Source organism: Meleagris gallopavo, chromosome 3, assembly GCF_905368555.1.
Source record: "Meleagris gallopavo chromosome 3, MGAL_WU_HG_1.1, whole genome shotgun sequence".
Taxonomy (NCBI): domain Eukaryota; kingdom Metazoa; phylum Chordata; class Aves; order Galliformes; family Phasianidae; genus Meleagris; species Meleagris gallopavo.
The window spans coordinates 90441402-90458798 of record NC_139406.1 but is presented as its reverse complement, the minus strand read 5'-3'; the positions used below and the strand labels follow the sequence as shown (position 1 = coordinate 90458798).

Below are 17397 nucleotides of genomic sequence, written 5' to 3'. Positions count from 1 at the left end.
TTTTTTGAGGATACTAATTGCCCTGGAGAAAACTCAGAGAGCTCCACAGCCCAGAATCCCCAGAAAGCCTGAATCCTGATGTGAAGCACTAGCACTCAGTATTAATTCTGCACAGAAGACCTTTTTTTGTTTGGTTTTAACATGAATACCGTCCTTGGCATCCTATAAGACATACTACATTCCTGTGGGAATAAAAGGAGGCTTGTTGGAGCTTTGACTGGTCTCTTGTCAGGCACACAAGATCCAATTCACTCTGGTATTTCTACTCGTCCCACTCTGGTTGGACATACACACTCCCACCATCACCCTTCTCCTTTAGCTGTGCCGCTGCGAGATTTCACATCGTTGTCTCTTGCTTTGGCTCCCATAATGCAGAGAAAGGAGCAGTCTTAGAGATCAGCATGTTGCTCAGCCCCAAGATGGAGGCAGTGTATCTCAAGGGACTTGTACATTTCATATAATTAGAGAACATGGAATTGCTCAGGTTGGAAGGGATCTTAAAGCTCATCCAACCCCTCTGCCACTGACAGGGCTGCCACCCCAAATATCAGTCTGTCCAGGGCCCCATCCAATCTGGCCCTGAACACCTCCAGGGCTGCTTACAGTTTGATATAGTGGGGTTTGCCCACAAGAAGCTTTCTCTCTCTGGGTTGTCCTCCCAACGGGCAATAGCCAAATTAATTCCAACTATAGGTGTCTACATCTGGTTTCGTATTTTTTCCTTTAAGGCAGTGGAGAAGAGCAGGTACCTGAAGGATGCATTTTAATTTTGGTGAAGTGCCCCCAGGATGCCTCTTCGCCCCATAAATGAGAAGAGGAATCTAGATGGTCAGTTCCCATTGAAGGGACTCACTTTAAGGTTACATATCAGGAAAAATATAGAGACCTTATGCCCTCCAATCATGCTTGCTGAGCTGGGAAAGAAACAGTCTCAGACATTTCCCTTCCCACAGCCTTTTTCTCCCTTGCCATTGAGAAGATGACATTTATATTTGTGTAGTGTTTAGCACGAGGGACACTCACTTTCATTTTATCCTTGGGCGCCACTGTAGTAACAAAAATAAACAGCAGAACATGGTGTGGGGAGGTTGGGAATGATGCCAGCTAACATTCAAAGCACGGGCCTGGTTATTTCCTGATGAATAACAGTGTTTACAGGAGGCCTTTCACCCTGAGGTGCTTCACAAATTACAAACATGCAGCCCCACATCACAGTGCGGGCAGAACAGCCAACTTCAAAATTTTTCAAAGTTTTGGCTGAGAAAATCCCACACACAAACCATGGCAGGGAACAACCCACCTTCCAGATATCAGAAGGCAAGGCAGTTCCAGGAATGAAGCCTGCTTCTAGCCTCAAGGTACATCCACACTGCAAAGTAGGCCATATGCCTTGCTCTGCTCTGAAGAAGACTTGGATGCTCTTTTGGTGTCTTCATTTAAACAACTTCATTCCCTCAGTGCCAAAGTTGAAACCACTTATTTTTCATATTGTGTTTCAACCTGTTTACAAGGTCCATGTGATCGTTCACCTTTATTTTAACCCCATTTCACCTCAATTTCCTTCAGCGGTGTCTATCTATGCCAGCCACAACCAACGATCCTGCAACCCAAAACATGAGAAGTGCAAACATGAGAAGTGCAAACATGAGAAGGAGAAACAAAGAAGATGAAGGTGAACATTGCATGTCTGTACAAAAATGACAGCTAAGCAATCCGCCAAAATAGATGATTCGGGACTTTTGGCTGAGAGCATTCCAGGGAAGTTCAGCTGCTGCAATTTATTTCTGTAACTTCTGAAAACTCCAAATGATGGAAGAGCCTGAAACAGAGCATGGACACAAGGAGCAGGCCTTGAAGGCAGGCCTGGAGGGACTTCCAGCTGTATGACTTCTTTTACTCTAAAAGCAAATGTAGGATCAAAGCAGAACCTTGCCATACAAAATCAACATCTTGGACATATCCCATCATCACTGACTACCTAGGCATCTTTCTTTCTGTCTTCTAGAAACATAGAAGGGTACAGGTTGGAAAAGACATTCAGATTAATCAAGTCTACCCATCAGCCTGACCTACCGAGCCCCAACATTAAAGTATGTGCCTGAGAGCCACATCCACACATCTCTTAAATCTTCAGGAGTCTAGGTACAGAGAGAATCATAGAATCATAGAATATCCTGAGCTGGAAGAGACACGTAAGGATCACAAGTCCAACCCCTGGCTCCACAAAAGACCACCCAAATGCAAATAGTCCTTAATTTAATTCTGATTAAATTACTCTTCTACAGAGAAATCCCAGGATTTGGTGTATCCACAAAGCTGATGCTCCAAAGAAGAACTGAAGAAATGTAATTGGAATCCTTTAATTCTCTTTCACCAGTACATACTGGGACTTTCTGCTTTTTCTAGTGCTCATCTGTTCCCCTGAAGATGAAGGTCAGCGCTGGCGGTGAGTAGGGAGGTTTTGTAACCAAGATTTTTCCACTCACATAGGCAGTGCAATGCAGATTCATTCATTAATGTTCATTAGTAGGCTTCCCAGAGAGATGGTGGAGTCATTGTCCCTGGTGGTGTTCAAGAAACATGGAAGTGTGGCACTGAGGGACATGGCTTAGTGGGCATGGTGGGGATGGGCTGGGGTTGGACTAGATGATCTCAGTGGTCTTTTGCAGCCTTAATGATTCTATGATTCCAAGATTCTTGAATCAGCAGTTACATGGTACAGTAGAAGGAAACCATTACAGTAATCTATGAGAGCTGAATGGAGCTGGAAATAATAAATTGGAGTATTCAAATATCATTGTCCAAATGAAAATGCAGATTATGCAAAAAGATTATGCACTGTTCAACAGTGTAATTTATGAGACTACGAAATAATCACACAAGCAAAATATAGGAAACCCCAAATTAGAGACATTTGAGCATCCAGACAGCAGCCAAATACTTTCTTCCTCCTCTCGACTTCCCCAGTTGGCTCTGCAAGGCCAGCTTTGTTTTCAGAGTGATTAACGATTAGCAGCAGCAGCAACAATTATTTTTGATCCCTTCTGCAGAACAAAAAATGCAGCTGACACAGAATTTCTGCCTCACGCTTCCTGCTCACTGTAGGTCTGAACTCTCTGAGCAGCAAAGGCAGCCTACAGGTGGTCACAGCACTAAAATTACCAGGAGAATATCTGCTAATAACTGACCCACCCAGTCATCCTTTCATTACTGATGTTCCTTTTCTTTTATTTATATTAATGAACTCCACCCCAAGCAGCTTGCTCCATGATAAGGATTCAGATAATCTATTAACCGCCCCTCTTCGGGTGGCTGCCCCCATTGAAATGAGATTTGCATGTCATCAGGCACGCATTCCTGCAATTCAGAGCCTTCCCTAATTGCGTTCTCGTGCATATTAACATGAATTAAACCTTGGTTGCAGAGATCTCGCCTTCCTATTTTGTTCTTTTAATGGTTTTTGTTCTGGCTGCTGCTGCTGAATAATCCCCGCTTTGGCAATCAAACCAAACCCAAAAGCATTTTTCAAACAGTAGATAAAGTTTCCAGTGGAACATCATTGCCCTTGATGAGTTAACCTCCCTGTGCTTCACTGTTTCCTGTTTTTCATTGTCCTTTAAGCTATATATTTATTTATAAGCCTGAAATTGGATTTTATGTACACAGAGGAACATTGAAATTATAAATAACCTTATTCTAATAAGTATATAGTTATAAATAGATATGAAATACTGAAAAGGTATCATTGGAGTTTATTCTAGAAGATCTTATTATGCATTCTTATGCCAAGAAGTGAGACTGTATCACACCTAGACATTATTTCATTAACACCCTGTTCATTCCCAAAGCTAAATCCAAATTACAATTGTTTGATTTTGTCTGCACACATAATTTGTGGGTTGTCTGCCTTTTGGAAAAGTTGAGAGATCTGAAGCTATTACAAATATTTTTATTTCCATTCATCCAAAATTCTAGCATAGTCCACAGGTCCTTCTATGAGCTTGAAAAGGGTCTTTGAAAAGGCCAGCTCCTTAAGTTGTCCTCTTCACACCCAAAAGAAATGACAACAATATACTGACCACATGAAGGTAAGTAAAGCTGTGCCATGAGCTTGTTCTAATCCATTCATCATAGGACAAATCTGGTAGGAGGATATCATGCGAAGTTCTGCTGGAAAAAAATAAGAAAGGCAATCTGACTGCCTCATTCCTGAAACAGATATCACACCAGACACTCTGGGAGAAGAGGATGAACATCAAGGTTTTGTTCCACCCACTTTGCCCTCCAAGTGCCTGAGAAAGCGGAGAGATGCCATGCTTTGTTGGCTGAGGTTACCCCCAACATGACGGAAATTCATTTTAAACACCTCCAGCTTACAAAGCCTTTATGGAATTATAAACACGAGAGCCTCTGGTTCCAATGGGGTGGCAGTGGGGAAAACAGACTTTCCTCCAGTATGAGAATGTTGGATAACGGCTTTCTGAAGAAGGACTGAAGCACCAGCACTGATGGCAGCAGGGTTTTACCTTGCAGAGATCACACTCATCCTCCAAAAATGATACCTTTAGCTTATACATATTTATATTATATGATACATATTATATGAATTTATATAATCGTAGTGCTATGCCTACACTCCTACTGATACCCAAAGCAGGAAATTTAATGTTATTTTGGGTCTCTCCACGCTAGGCTGCAGTTCTTGCTGTGAATATGGGGCAGATATATCCCATAGCTATTTTTTATACCACTTTTTAACACTGATCAGGGAAAGTTTGCTTTAGATTACACACTTGGCTGATGAGGGAATGGATATTAGGCTTCTGTAAGAAATGTGCCTTATAACAGTACAGCAGATTGATGGAGTAACTAAAACAATACAAAATCACTGGGAAACATTACATGGATTAAGAGTTGGCTAACTTCAGGCCTCAAATATAATTATAAACAGAGAAACTTTCTTCGAGTGGGCGTGTACTTGGACAGATCCCACAGGGATCGATTCTTGGCTCTCCGCTAATGCAGTTTATCAGCAGCTAAAGATAAAAAAACACCTTTAAGTCATTACCAACAGATTTTTCAGATGAGCCAAAGGTTGGGAAAATGGCAAAGAGAAGGAGTAGAGGTCAGTGATACAAATGAGTAATTGGTAATCTGGAGGCAAGGAAGTACAGCCAGATCAAGTCACAAGATCAGAGAAAGGAGGCAGTATTTTCCTGGTGGGATTGCAGTAGTGGAAAGCCTTGACTAACAAATACTTGCAAGTCAGAGTGAGCAACCAACTGACCATGAACTGATCTGATCTGTAAATGCAGAAACAGAGGCAATCCAGGGAGAGGAGGAGGATTTTGCTGCCTGAATATCCCTTCTCTCCCCAAACTGCTGCCAACACATCGTGCCCTGCTTTGGCATCCACAAAACAGCAGGAGGTTGAAAAGCTGGAGGTGATTGGAGAAAGAGACACAAGAATGTACACTGGGAAAAGAAGGATGTCTTCCAGGGAGAAATTAAGAAGTTTACTGTGTTTAATGAGTCAAAAGAAAGCAAATGGGTGGCTGGATGCTGTTCCAAGCGCCTCTGGGGAGAAATCCACTCTCAGAAATCTTCTTGGTACTAGCAAATAGAAATAGAGGGCCATAAAAATGATCCAAAGGATGGAATGCCTCTCCTGCAAGGACAGGCAGGGAGAGCTGGGGCTGTTCAGCCTGAAGAGAAGACTCTGGGGAGGCCTGAGAGTGACCTTCAGTACCTAAAAGGGGTCTATAAGAAAGAAGGGGACAGACTCTTTAGCAGGGTCTATTGTGATAGGGCAAAAGGAAATGGTTTCAAATTTAAAGCGAGGAGAGTTAGGCTGGATTGAAGGAAGAAGCTTTTTACAATAAGGGTAGTGAGGCACTGGCACAGGTTGCTCAGAGAGGTGGTGGATATCCCAACCCTGGAGATATTCAAGGTCAGGCTGGAGGAGACTCTGAGCACCATGATGTAGCTGTAGGTGTCCCTCTTCACCACAGGGGAGTTGGACCAGATGGTCTTTGAGAATCCCTTCCTATTCAAATGATTCCATGACTCTATGAAATATCTTGTGCCACCAGACCTGGGACTTCTTAGTTCCCACGCTAGGTGCATGCTTTGGCCATATTCTACATCCACAGCCACAAGTCGATCTTTCTCTCACAGAGAAATTCCAGTGCCTGGTGAAAGCAAAAACTAAAGCATACACTGGCACATCCTTCCCTCTGCTTGAGCTGAGGACCAGAAATTGAACACTGCAAAACAACCTGGCTTTGAGCGCAAAAGTGGCCAAAAAATTTGGGTCCAACATCCTCCAGTTCTGTTTTCATTCTGTGGTTTTCATCTTTGTTCTGATCCCAGTACCAAAGACATTTTGCACTGTTTGATAGATCTGAATCTGGTTGCCCAAACCAGAGACAAGGGTAGCAGGCTCAGGCAAGAAAACTGCTGTGCCTCTTCCACAAAAACAACGCATTGACCGGTTTGAGCAAGAGAAAATGGAAGGGCTGAGGAGCAGCAGCACTTCAGACTGTAGCGCACAAGAAAGATGCCCCGTCTCTGGAGGTGTTCAAGGCCAGATTGGATGGGGCCCTGGGCAGCCTGGTCTAATATTAAATGGGGAGGTTGGTGGCCCTGCCTATGGCAGGGGGGTTGGAGATTCATGATCCTTGAGGTACCTTCCAACCCTGAGGTGCTTTCCAACCCTGGTCATTCTGTGATTATGTGAAAGATGTTAATAAATAATGATCTTCTGCTGAGCCCATATCTCAGCAGCACTGATTTCCACAGCCCTACCTGCTCCTTTTGGAGACCTTTTATCCTACACATCCAAGGCCAGTAAGTGAACATGACAGTTTAAAGAATAATAGAATCATTAAGGTTGGAAAAGACCTCTACGATCATCGTCCAACTGCCTAACCAATATTGCCCACTAAGCCTGTCCCTAAGTACCACATCTACACGTTTCTTGAACACAAAGGAAGGCCAGCTAGGGGTGGTTAAAATCAGACAGAATCCATCTGGCTGCAGATCCTGCTTTCAGTGCAATCCCTCATTTTTCATCTGTTTGTTTTGTGTGTGTGCTTTTTTTTTTTTTTTCCTTCAGCTCTTCTGGGAGATGGTTGGAAGTACAAAGAGGGGAAAAATAACGGTGAATACGTAACAGGAACAACTCGTTCTTGGATTCAGAGCTGTCTGTGGACAATCTGTAAGCCAGTGTTTTAAGTAAAATATGTGACCAATGATCCCTACAAGGAGCATGAAGTAATTAATACCTGGAGGTGATATACAAGGCTGTGGGAAAGTGGGATGAAGGTGTAACAACATGGGAGAATGGCAGTGTTTGAGAAAAGTCTACACCTTTGGAGGTGGCTTCTCATGGGGGAGCAAGCTGTGAAGAAAGTACATGAAGAACACGGACACATTTTAAGTGCCTTTGACACATCATAAGAATGTGTTAAGGACCATGTTCCGATATTTCATGAGCAACCACAATGCTAGCTGCTTTTTTTTTTTTAATTGCAGCAAATTATTGACTTGCTTGAGCTTTTCAAAACTGGTGAAACTCATTATACTTAAGAATAATTGCATAAACTACTTTAATATTCAAACACACTTGAATAAACATCTATTCTGTGTTAAGTTTTCAACAAACTGTTGCTTTTGCTGGTTCAACCTTGTGTTCACTGTAAAGATTACTTTCCTACGGCACTTCTGAAAGTTAATATGCAAGTGCAACATATAATTTGAGGTCCTTTCAGTTAATTGCCCACACAGCTGAATTCTGCAAAACTGCTCAATTACTAAAAGGCAAAATCCGAGCTGTTTGTTTATTTTCCCTTCAGTGGGAACTCAGCTTTCTGCTAATCAGTGACTGCAGCTGAAACGAATTCATCATCGCAATGGTAAAACAAGTAGTGCATTCATTTAGCAGCATGTTAAACTGTGCATGCATTTTAGTCCCTTTGCAATGTGGTTGCCATGGCATTTGTGGGTGGTGATGAAGATGACAGGAGATTCTCCACATAAATGCCAAACCACGCTATAATATATGTCGTGCTGACCTGTTATTCATTAGGTGGCTGCTCTTTTATCACAAAGAACACATTAGTTCAACTTTCCCTTCAGTAAGCGATGTGAAATCTGAACCAGCAGTGGCTATAGGAACGTAAATCGTATGACAAACTTTAAAGGTTGGGTTTCTGTGTTATTGAGGTTTTCCAAAACTGTACAGGCATTATGGGCAAATGGCAATAAGGTGACAGTCTGCATGGAAAAGTTGGGCTGTACACCTGACTACGGACTTCATTCTAGCAATTCTATCTTGTCATAAAATGTAATGATTGCTAGGAATGTTTATTAATGAAAATATGAAGTTGTAGTTCCCTAAGGGTTTTTAATATGGGGCAGTGAAAGCTGTAGCAGAAATGGGTATTTTTTTTAGTTCCCATACTCCTTATTTGCAAACAATCTGGAAGCTTGTCTTCCCTAACTTTTTGAAGAATTAAGCAATGAAAAATATCTTTTGGGATCCTTTTCCTTGGGACTATGTCATTTTTGTGTCAAAGGTTGGGGCTTCTTCCACTAAAGGGAAGCCATTCTCCATAGATGTATTCATACATTTTCCATATATGTGTTCTGCACATGTCTTTGCTTGGTCATGGACATTTAACTGTTTTGTGAAGCTTCTGCTATTGTTTCAATTAGCTGTGCCTTAAGAAGAACACAGAATCATAGATTATCTCAAATTGGAATAAACCCATAAGGATCACTGAGTCCAACTCCCGTCTCCACACAGGACCAAACAGAGTTTACTGTTTAGTTACAGTTGTTCTAACTCTTACACAGCTCTAAGAGAGCCTTGTGAAACGAAACATAATTTTATACAATGAAGAAGGTATGGATTTGTGTTTTCTACCTCAGCAGTGCAGGAACCATCCTGGTTGGGACCATCTCACTGGCTGGTGCCTTTTTGCTCTGTGGAAAGATGCCCACCTTCCTGCTGGGCACACATTTCTGTAACCGCTCTGGAAACATATAATCATTAAAGTTGGAAAAGATCTCTAAGATCATATAGTCCAACCATTCAGCTATTAATACTGCCCACCATGTCCCTAAAATACATCTACCCTTTCCTTCAACACTTCCAGGGATGGTGACACCATCACTTCTCTAGGCAACCTGTTCCAATGTCTCACCATTCTTTCTGAGAATAAATTCTTCCTAATATCCAACCTGAACCTCCCCTAGCGCAACTTGAGGCCATTCCCTCTCATCCTACCACCACCTGGGACAAAAGGCCAATCCCCACGTTGCCACAACCTCCTTTCAGGGAGTTGTAGAGAAGTCACTCCTGAGCCTCCCCTTCTTCAGATTAAACAATCCCAGTTCCCTCGGCCACTTCTCATAAGACTTGTCCTTCAGATCCTTCACAGCTTTATCACCCTTCATTGGACATGCTCCAGGGCCTCAATGTCTTTCTTGTACTGAGGGTCCCAAAACTGAACACAGTACTCAAGCTACAGCCTCACCAAGTGATCTGTTTCTGATACAAACAAGGATACCGTTGGCCTTCTTGGCCACCTGGGCACACTGCTGGCTCACGTTCACTTGAGCATCAACCAACATCCCCAAATCCTTTTCCTCCACATAGCTTTCCAGCCACACTGCCCCAAGCCTGCTGTGTTGCCTGGGGTTGTTGTGACCAAAGAGCAGGACCTGGCATTTGGTCTTGTTGAACATGGAAGTGATTACCAATGGGAGTTTAGAATGTGTTGGCACCAGGCTCTGAAAATTGAGCTTCTGTGATGCTTGTGACAGGCTGTTCTACAGTGAGAAATGCGATGATTAAGATGTTACCTGCTGATCACATTGGCAAGAAAAATGCTGCCAGGAATAAGTTCAGCAGAGGATACAAAGCCAGTTTTTAGGTGCCAAGTCTTGTCTTCTCATCTTCCCTGGACTGATTTTTGCCCTACAGGTCCTGACAAAGGTCACACATGGCCATTTCCGCCAGCCCCCAGCCATATAACGAGCCTGAGCAGGGAATACTGGGGCTATTCACTGGGCACACAAGGGCAGCCAGAGCTTCTCTTGTTCTCTGTAGCAATTTCAGCTCATCTGCCATTTTTCATTCAAGAGCATTAACCTACAGTCTAACATTATGCACTACATGCTCTTAAATTTTTATTTAGTTACATGCACTTGAGAGCAAATGGTCTCTTTTTCCCCCGGTAAACCCACATAACTCCTCTCAGCTCTAATGGGATTTACATGGGTTTATCAAGCAATAATCAAAGTCTATTCTTCAGCCCTTGCTAACATTTACCATGTAATTTCCTGCTCTCCTAATGCACAGGGAGTATAACTATGTGCTGCTAAGTGCAATGCAACAGGGGAAAAAAATTAAGGTCAGAGCTCAGCTTTACCCATGGAAACCTGTTTCTCACACAGCTCTTTTTAAAGTGTTGTGCTAAATCATACAGAGTTAAGTGAATCAAATTGAAAACTACTTTAAAAGTCAGTGTCCTTCCAGCTCTACCCTGCCCTTTGTGGCATCTGAGTCTAGTTGAGCCTAAATCTTTATAGAATCCCACAAGTGACACGTTTTTGTAATCCAAGGGGTGGAAGACAGGCTGAGTGAGCTGGGGCTGTTTAACCTGGAGGAGAAGACTCCAGGAGATTTGAGAGCAGCCTTTCAGTATCCAAGGTGGGTCTATAAGAAAGAAGGGGACAGACTCTTTAGCGGGGTCTGTTGTGATAGGAAAAAACGAAATGGTTTCAAACTAAAAAAGGGGAGATCTAGACTGAATATAAGGAAAAAGTGTTTCATGATAAGGGTAGTGAGGCACTGGAACAAGTTCCCTAGAGATGTGGTGGATATCCTGACCCTGGATTCCAGATCAGGCTGCACTGGGCTCTGAGCACCATGATGTAGCTGTAGGTGTCCCTCTTCACCACAGGGGAGTTGGACCAGATGGTCTTTAGGAGTCCCTTCCTATTCAAACGATTCCATGATTCGATGAGATATCTCATGCCACCAGACCTTAGTTCCCATGCTAAGGTGCATGCTTTGGCCACATCCTAAATCCACAGTAGCAAGTCGATCTTTCTCTCACAGAGAAATTCTGGTGCCTGGTGAAAGCAAAAACTGCAGCATACACTGGCACATCTTTCCCTCTGCTTGAGGTGGCGACCAGTTCATTGCAGGGGGCTTGGAATTGATGGTCTTCAAGGGTCCCTTTCAACTCAAACCATTCTGTGATTCAGTGATTCTCTTTTGGAGTGGGCAGGAGGCCAGGAGGGACCATGCTCTCCATTGGAGAGGAATATACGGAATCAGAGAATCACGTTGGAAGAGATCCACAAGGATCACTGAGTCCAACTCCTGGCTCCACACAGGACCACACAAAAATCAGACCCTATGTCTGAGAGCACTGTCCAAATGGCTCTCCGGTGAGCTCAGTGCTGTGACCCTGGGAGGCCCAACCACCCTCTGGTGACAAATCTTTTCCCAATATCCAATCTGAACCTCCCCTGTTGCTGCTTCATGCCATTCCCTCAGCTCCTATCTCCATTATCACAGAGCAGAACTCAGCGCTGTCTCTCTGTTCACTATGAGGACTTGTAGGCCACCATGAGGCCTCCCCTCAGCCTCTGCTCTGCGCTGAACAAAGCCAGGGACCTCAGCTGTTTCTCACACATCTTGGCTCACAGACCCTTACATGCCTGCAGCCTCCAACCAGGCAGGCATGAAGCAACAAGCCCTTCAAGCACCGTTGTCTCAGCAATTCAGTGCCCAGAGGAACCCACTGCGAGTGGCTGTGCACCTGCCTTTAGGGCAGAAAAGTCCACTTTATAACTGGTATCACCGAGCCACAGCCAGTTCTGCAGTTTTTCCAAAATAAATCATTTTTTACATCTCTGAATTACAGTATTTTGTAATATTCGGAGGGCCAAATTTTGCACCACGTTTTTCTTTGCATGAAACATACACAGAAACACACAGCCCGAGCACATTTTATACATATTTTCAGTCTAGAGTCTCAATATTGCCCTCCACCACAGCAGAAGAGACTTGTGAAAGAGGAAGCTGAGCAGAAGGAAGTATGGAAAGGCACACAATTTTAATAACCACTAACACAAAGTCTAGCCACATGCCGAACCACCTCCCAGGAAAAATCAGATTAGCTTCAACAATACCACACAGATTTCAGTTCACTGGAAAAATCGAAAAGGAAAACCTCATGGGGTGACTGCTTCAGGGTGAATTTGTGCCAGATGATCACCACTAGCTCACTGCAGCTCGAGGGACTGGTGCGTGTTTGCTGGGGTACTGTAACACAGACAGCTTGCTGGGGAAGCAGTGTGATCTGCTTTTATCCAGCAACTGAAAGAAAGCAGAGGAATGGGTTGGGTTTTTCACATTTGTATTGGAAAACGCTCTTGCTCTAAGGGGAATGTCACACAGGCTCAGCTGCAGGCAGATACAGCCGGCGGCATCCCACACACATACCAACACATACACAGGGAGCACACACAGTATGCAAACACCCTGCAAGCCCAAATAAATACCTCAAAAATCAGTTGTGCTGCAGGGGATAGAAAGTGCCTGCCCACACACAAAATTAAGAAGTTAATTAGCGTTTAAATATTTCCTTGCAGCTCTGGTACTCTGCTGCTTCAGAGAGTAAAAAACTAGCAAGAACTAGGGACGGAATGGGAGAAGAATGGCAGTGGTTTTGAGTAGCTAAGATAAATGATAAACACAAATCATAGAATCGTGGAATCATTAAGGTTCGAAAAAAACTCTAAGATCAGATAGTCCAACCATCAACCCATCGACACCACGCCACTAAACCACTTCCCTCAGTGCCACATCTCCACGTTTCTTGAACACCTCCAGGGATGGTGACTTCACCACTTCCCTGGGCAGCCTGTTCCAATACCTCACCGCTCCTTCTGAGAAGAATTTTTCCTAATATCCAACCTGAACCTCCCCTGGCACAACTTAAAGCTACTTCCTCTCACCTTATCTCTGTCACCTGGTAGAAAAGGCTGACCCTCAACCCCAACATAACCACCTTTCAGGCACTTACAGAGACCTATAACATCTCTCCTGAGCTCCTCCTCTCCAGACTAAAAATCCCACTCCTTCTGCTGATCCCCGTAAGACTTGTGCTCCAGATCCTTCACAGCTCTGTTGCCCTTCTCTGGACACACTCCAGGGCCTCATTATCTTTCTTGTAGTGAGAGGCCCAAAACTGAACACAGTATTTGAGGTGTGGCCTCACCAGCACTGAGTACAGAGGAGTGATCACCTTATTCTGATCCAGCAGCGACCTTTACTCAGGCCCCTGTCCATGGAAGAAGCTACTTGTGGTCTTCAGAAAGAAATGATAAAGGAAAAGATCAGAGAAAATAAAGGATCAGCCATAGGGAAACATGTTTTCACTCTCTGAAATATGTCATCGGAATTGATGACCTATTCATTTTGATACATCCACCACAAAGTGCAGTGTGTTTCCTTGGGTTTGTCAAGAACACTCAGCAATCATCTATAGTTAGAGAAAGATATGGTGTCTCTACTGGAGCTGGTACTGGCAAGATAAAATGCTGCTCACCTGTCATCATTATCTCAGACAGAAGTTGAGACAGGTGACAAAAATTAGGATGTGGAGAAATGGTCTAAACTTCCACCCCAGGGGAGGTTTAGATTGGATATCAGGAAGAATGTCTTCATGGTGAGGGTTGGTTGAATACTGAAATAGGCTGCCCTGAGAAATGGTGGAGTCCTCATTCCTAGAGGCCTTCAGGACACATGGACATGGCACTAATGCACAGGGATTAGTGCTGGAACTCGGTAGGCCATGTTGCTGGTTCGATTTGGTGATCTTGAAGGTTTTTTCGAATCTGGCTGATCCAATGGATTTATGGTGCTGTGATCCTGTTTTGTTATCTCTTTGAGTGCCACCACCTAATACGGTGCCAGGGGAATCAGCAATTCCTGAGGTACATTGCTGCTGTTTTTACTTCTCCCTTGCTGTTACTGTGCAACTCAATGTGAATAGATAGACAGTTGGAAAAGGACAGATTTATACTTATCTCCCCACAGACTGGACTTCTGGATTTGCCTTTTTCTAAAAGTTTCTGAACACAATGGTTTTTATTTTACTTGTAGCCAAAGTTTTGTTGTTGCATCCAATGGCATAGAAGTTTCACTGCAGGTAGGGAAGCCATACATGTCTCTTTCCAGGCCTCCAGGGGTTTAGGTAAGAGATGTTTCTGCATCCAGAAACGTGTCTAGCATGTCAAAATGGAAAGATCCTTGCATTATACTTTTAAAAAAGGTGGTGGGAGTGCTTCCAGACTGAAATATTCTCAGTATATGCACTCTCCAAGGTAAGAGTCTCGGAAATAGCTTTCCGTAGGACCAAAGCTCTATAGGAACATACAAGAAGGATAGAGAGGAAAAACATCCCCCCTTCAAAGCTTACTAATTGCTGCCTGCATTACAGTTGTGACAGCCTAACATTTTACAGCTCATTTCTCTTAACAGCTGATAAATGGTTTGGTTTTATGTGCTATTCCCTGTCTGGAGAAGTTCACTTGCATCAACAAAATAAGATCAATGTTCCCCAAGCACAGCTGCAGCAAGGCAGCTGGCTGCCATCAGTCCCTATTAAATTCACCTCTACTGCTTCGCTTCTAGCTTTGCCATGGGCTCATTTCCTGACCTTGAGCGTGATGTTTCACCTGTTGAGGTGCCATCTGAACTCACCAGTAGGGGAACAATTCTTACCCTTTGCGCTCTTAACACAAAGCACACAAGTAAAAGCTGTGCATAAAGAGGCCTTTCTGGAAATTATTCTCATGTTCTTAGCTGTCCTTGGCACATTCTGGACACAAAAGGAAGAACATTTCATATAGACAGAGGGAATATTCCTTTAATGAAGTTTATTGGAAATGAACGCGTATTCTTCACTCTGATTAAGAGGAAAAATAAAAACAGGTATTTTTCTCCTTTCTGATTTCTGCAATTGATATTCGTGGTTTTGTGTATTTATCTAATAATTTCTAAATGTATTTGAGAGAACTGTACAATGATTGAGAACCCTGATGTTTTTTTAAGCTGCTTGAGCCCCACAGCCCAGTTTCCATTGCATCACCTCAGGCAGCCATATACCAATACAGCTGCAGCAGCACAGAGCTGGATAGAAAAGCAAGGGACAAGAATGCTTTTGACTGCTGTCATTGAAGACTCAGCATCTTAAGACCAAAGTGCAAAGGACTCTATCTTCAGGGAACTGGAAACCTCAGAAGACTTCAGGATGCTCAGTCGATAGGTCAAAATTTATTATCTCAGGCTCCTATGCCAGGAATTGCAAAGCAGTGATGTGCGTGGTTTACAGTTATTATTTATTTAAATCATAGAATCACTGAGGTTGGAAAAGACCATTAAGATCCTCTAGTCCAACCCATCATCACCATGCCCACTAAACCATGTCTCTAAGGGTGTACAGCCTGTTAGGAAGATGTTGGAGGACTTAGTAGAAGAAAGGGAGATAAATCTACAGAATTGTTTTTACAGTCCTCTATGAGTGAGTTTTTGGAACAAACAAACCCAAACACTACAACTAGTTTTTATTTCAGAGGGAAGTATCTGAATCCCAAAGACAGCTGGGACTGAACTAATGTTTATGTGCTGTGGGTGCTCAAGGGAGAGGACCCAAAAGTGAACAGGGAACTAAGTAATTTAGGAGGGTGGAGGCACCTTAAAGGGAGAAAGAGGAACTGGCTGCCAAGAAACTACCTTGGGAAAAAAGCAAACACAAACAATTCCATGGACATGGACAAATGTAGGGTGGAGACTGAAAGGTTTCTAATTCATGGCTAGCTTACTATACACCCTAGGACTGGAAAATTAACTATTTTGTGGTTGAATTCCACCAGTTCAGGGTCAAGGCATCTGATGGTGGTGCACTGATGACTCATGAGCTTCTTTCAGGCACAGGATCCTCTGGCCATGCTCTTTGTAGGATGGTCCTAATCTATGTGCTGCAATACTTTGCTCAGGATAGGTCATCAGGTCTAAATATTTCCTTTTATAGAAATAATAGTGAATATTAAATAATAGCAAATAATACTAATAATTACTATTTCTAAGCAAATTTAATAAAAGCATGTGATAAAGGGCTTATTCCCTTGCTAGCATAAATAGGGACAGTTCTGCTTACTTTTATGGCCACTCTATAACAACGAAGGATTTGATTCAGGTCAAATTATTCACTGAAAGAGGACTTCATCTTCTTTTGGGCCAGGAGTATCATTAGCTCCTTCCTTAGTCTGTTCTTCCAAAATACTTACTGATGAAAAAGAGAGGAAAAAGGATGAATCATTGCAAAGCTGCAAATATTTGGCTGGTTTAGCAGTAGTAAAAGCCACTCTCCTGTAGTAATCTCTTCCTCTGTGGGCTCACTTCAGCTTATTTTAGCTCATGAATGAATGTATCAAGTATGACCCTTGAAATTCAAGAAACAAATACTTTCATTAGAATGAAATGCAAAATAATGAAGGAATCTTGGTCTATGTGCCTAAAAATAAACACGACCAGGCCTGTATTTCAGGGCATCAAATATTCCACAGGTGACTTTCCAGTAATTCTGGCATTTGACACTACAGCTGCAGCATAAGAAACACAACAGAAGCCTAATGAACTCCAAAACAGTCCTTATTTATTGTGGTAAATAGTCTAGTACTTGTACTATTTTGACTGAGAGAACATTGTTTGATATGGTAGCTTAAAATAACACCACTACAGCTATTGAATGTGTTCTTTTAAATTTTGTTTCCTGCGGCTGACTTCTCAGGCAGAGATTGATTGGAGGGATGCAGGGATCACATCTATCCGCACAACAACTGGGGCTGTGAGCCTTCTCTTAATTTCTGCTAGATGTAAAGAGAACACCCTCCAACTCTTCAGTAGCTCTAGAGAAAAGAAGTTCTCTCCACCAAAGAAATTGCAGATAAAATCAAAATTCTCTTGCCAAAATTTACGTTTTATGGAGCCTTGTAAGACAGCAGTTCTGTGCACAAAACACTGAAACTCAGCTTCTTTGTAATAGAAAACACTTAGGGGAAGGTATAGAATTGCTTTGAAGCTTTCCAACTCGAAAAAAGACTACTGATGGTAAGACTGAACAAATATATTTCAGATCAAAACAGCTATAATATTACAATTACTAACTGATTTTATCAAAAGATATTTTGAAGCCTTGTAAAAGAAGAATTTACACCACGATCCAATAGTGTTTAGAAATCACGAGCATGTTGTACTGCTTTATGGTTAAAAAAGCTGCAATCTGTCTCCAGCAAAAAACTCCTTTG

The 17397-nt window shown here is 42.8% G+C and overlaps 1 long non-coding RNA gene across 1 annotated transcript in view; it reads left to right on the top strand.

Annotated features, from left to right (window-relative positions):
- Positions 1 to 7757, top strand: part of LOC109366907 (uncharacterized) — a 59015-nt gene extending 51258 nt beyond the window's left edge. Inside the window, exon 3 of the long non-coding RNA XR_014882202.1 lies at positions 7118 to 7757. This is a non-coding gene — a long non-coding RNA (uncharacterized LOC109366907). The remainder of the gene's footprint in view (positions 1 to 7117) is intronic.
- Positions 7758 to 17397: the final 9640 nt, after the last annotated feature.